Source organism: Eleutherodactylus coqui, chromosome 4 (genome assembly GCF_035609145.1).
Source record: "Eleutherodactylus coqui strain aEleCoq1 chromosome 4, aEleCoq1.hap1, whole genome shotgun sequence".
NCBI classification, from domain to species: domain Eukaryota; kingdom Metazoa; phylum Chordata; class Amphibia; order Anura; family Eleutherodactylidae; genus Eleutherodactylus; species Eleutherodactylus coqui.
The window spans coordinates 183,128,997-183,132,843 of record NC_089840.1 but is presented as its reverse complement, the minus strand read 5'-3'; the positions used below and the strand labels follow the sequence as shown (position 1 = coordinate 183,132,843).

Genomic DNA, 3,847 nt, shown 5'->3' with positions numbered 1-3,847 from the left:
GACATCTTACATCTCTACAGGTTTCTACACTGAAATCATCATCTTACTAATTATCCTTTAATAAGCGCTAATAATATAATATTCATTTGTGATTCTGAATCATATTTTATTGCAGTCAGGTGTATATTTAAAAAGCTTGTAAATGTAGTGACCAGCCATATAAGGAATGTATCCTGCTTCTAGTCCCACTATATAAGTAGACCATCCACCATCACTGAAATTAATCTACTCTTGTCTTTACCCTCTCTGGAGATAGAACATATCTTTCCAAGAACCCAGTCATGTCTGGAATCAAAGGAGGACCATGCGGCCAAAAGATCCAATGCCAAGATCCTTGCAAGAATCCATGCAACCCCTGCCAAAAAGTCCCGATCTGCGTAGATCCATGCCAAGACCGTAAGTTACTATTTTCAGAAAAATTAAGGCTCTATTAACACTTGTGTTGAAGGCTCCATTCTTACCTTCCGGCACAGATCTGGCATAAAATGCCAGACTAAAAAGTCATGATGCTGGATTTCTTCATCCAGTCAAAAATGCCAGACAGGTGCAGGAAACGAACAGACCCCATTAAAGTCAATGGGGTCCGTTTTGCACAGTTTGTTTCCGTCATGAGATAGATCCATTCATCCAGGGGATTCAGTTTTTCTGCTCCCATAATGAAGTAGGAAAACAGAATTCCCTGTGCAAATGTGCATAGAGCTTAAGATACATTTTATAATTTGCACAGATAATAATATAAAATGACACACAGACAGGGAGTGTAGTGTGCCCACTACTACTTTAACAATGGCCATTCAGTTGCATGAAAAGCATTTTGCTGATGATTTTGAGACATGAATAAAAAAGCCTAGTGTTTACTGTATACAGAGTGTGAGAGGCTTTCTGCTGAGCCATGGAGAAGGTGCTTAATGACTAGCCCATTCTCTCATCTTGTAAGCAGTTGGAATGATAATGGCCCATGCACTATTCTGTGCCGGTTCCAGAAATAGTGAAAATGTAATGTATGTTGTATTGTGTAAAATTACAGTAAATAAAAATATTAAAAGCCTAGGGAAAAGCCAGTGGCAAAGATTTGACAATGTCATAATATGTAAGATCAGCAGCATAAAGTATTTACCTACATTCTGATATTGCCATTTAACCAATGTGTTTTCAAGAATTTACCACTTAATGTATTATGTCTATTCATTTTGACAGCATGTAAACCAGGACTTCAATATCATGGTCATCACTACAAACAAGGTAACAATGCATCACAAGATCTAAAGAGACACTGCAGAGAAACTTTTCATCACCTCCATAGAGGAAAATTGCCATGCAGTGCGTACTGGGGCAGCGAGTCTACTTATCGGCTGCTTTATTGATAAGATATCCCATCTGGTCCAGTCCACCATTCTCTCATGAGACCTGCAGGGTGACTAGCTGAACTCTACAGCAATTGTTCTTTGTTTCTAAAGTAACTTTCTCTGATCATTCCTGTGAGAACCACAGTGTGAGTCTCAGGAATAAATGGAGACAATCACTTCCAGTCTCCAGTAGGTAGTAGCTGAGCACATTGTGGACGGCACCGGTAGCTCATCAATAAAGCAGCAAGTAAATAGAATTTATAGCCGCAATATGCTCTGCATGGTAACTGCACCCTGGGGAAATGTTAAAATATTTCCCCAGAGTGGCTCCTTTAACATAATCTATGATAACTGTGAAAAAATAACTTATTCCTTGAAATCTAGAAGGCGGAACCAAACACTGATAAGAACAAATACTTAAATTTACATTATTTGTGCCATATTCTAACATGTGATCTCTTCCTAGCAGATCCCTGCAATCCCTGCTGTCCTGATCCCTGCCAAGACCAAGGAAGCTACTGCTGTAATAAATAAGGATGTTAATCTTCACATAGAACATCGTTCTCCTTATCCACAACATCCTATGTAATCATTTTCTTTGATTTAACCTCCATATATTCCGTTTCTTTATTGTATTGTAATACATTCTGCTACAAAATAAAATGTTGCTTTGCATCTGCATCGTTTGTATTATTTCCTCACATCACATCATTTGTGGTACTTAACCCCATCACATCAAGGTATGTTTCCTTTAAATGCCTTCCTCAACCCAGACCACCAGATATGGTATAATTTAAGCTTTTAGCTAGCTTAGACCACAGGGATGTGCTCACACAGTGTGGCTGTGTCCAAATTATTGTCCCCGGGCAAGTACAAGCGATTGGCAGAAGCCATGGCACAGCCGCAGTGCGCGAAAATTCCCTTGAAAAAATAGTTTTATTAGTTTTATTTTTTTCTCTCCTTAGAAACAGTGCCAAATATATAAGAGGGAATGTGCACTGAGATGGGCACAGTCCAGCATCACACTGAAAGATGGGAGCCATTGTTACTACAATCAAAAGGCAACCCAAATCCTTGACAACCCATTTAATCCTTTAAGATCCCTACATGACCAGATATATCATCATCATTAACCACCTGAGCACTTTAGACTAAGGAAGAAGCTCATGACTCTAATGAACTCTATATATCCAACTAAAGGCAAATGTATTGTATAAAAAATCCTTATTTAGACTTTAGAAAAGGTGTTAGGGTAAAGTGGGTTTCAAATGAGCATTATACCATTCCATCCAGGATGAGTATATTCAGTGCTATGAAGGGGATCCGTTACTGTGCTATGAGATGAGATAAGTCCTTCCCAATAGAAGTTTTTGGAGAAGACTTTATGATCTCACAGGAGTGAATCTGAGCTCCATAGGAGAGTTTTTCATAATTAAACGTTATATGAGTTTAAGCATAAGTCACACATATTCTATATTTCCACATGTCCGGGGCACACTTCAGCAGGACAAGACACTTCAAACACTCTCATTACTAAACTCTGTCCGCATAGTACTCCATATTCATCACGGTCCCACGCACCATAGGTGCCAGAGTACATCATAAATTTAGAAGCTCAACTTCACTGCAGAGTCAACGCATCGTATCTTCAAACAGACATCTAATGTACACTTTTGTCTCACATGATCTTGTTGTGGCAAATAGCAGTGTTACTCAAAGTGACTTATTCCCAAGTACATTTTACACATCACTTTAATACATGCCATCACTTTGCAAATAGTGCTGCTCTCTCAGCTGTTGCCGCACCACTAGTATAACTGTAACACAGCTGTAATTTTTTTTTACATGCCTCTGCAGGGTGTGAGGAAGAGTCCCAGATGTTCAGGATGGTAGGTGGGCCAGGTGGGCTAGCTCTTTTCACTTCCCTGAAAGGAGCCGATTCTTCTGGAGGTGTAATGCTAGACGTGTTACCATTGTGTCATCTTAGAGGCAGAGTCCCCTCCCAGAGGCTTACATGTGGCAACAGAAGAAAGGCTTCTGTCTGCATCTCAATGTTCCCGGCCGCTGGTCTCTTGCTGGGGAGCAGGGTTTGAATTTGTGCTTCTGCTCCTTCGATGGCTGTAGCACTGGGATGGCAAAGGGATCCTTCATCAATGCTACCAAGCGCTGCTCTCCGCTCTGCTCTCTGTCCCCCTCTCCTGGCCGTATCCTGGACCAGGAGGGGGTGGAACCTGCCACTGTAGCTGCTAAGGCGCAGCTGGCAGTTAATGTATTCCGCTGCTCTGTGAGGGAAACTGCTTCAGTATTTCTGTATACCTACATATGGGGCATTCCCACACTTTAGAAAATTTAAGCTGCTTTACTCCTATTGCCCCTTGCAAAAATGAAATATTTGGGGCTAAATTTATGTATTATTGTAAAAATCAAAATGTTTTCATTTTTATGGTTCAATATTAGCGACTAACACTAAACACCAGTTTAGTCAAAACACTCACTACACT

General features: G+C 40.3%; 1 long non-coding RNA gene across 1 annotated transcript; it reads left to right on the top strand.

Annotated features, from left to right (window-relative positions):
- The first annotated feature begins 211 nt into the window (after positions 1-211).
- Positions 212-2,027, top strand: LOC136624807 (uncharacterized). Its single transcript, XR_010792437.1, has 3 exons — positions 212-396; positions 1,198-1,242; positions 1,813-2,027. It is a non-coding gene; the product is annotated as an uncharacterized lncRNA (long non-coding RNA).
- The last annotated feature ends 1,820 nt before the right edge of the window (positions 2,028-3,847 follow it).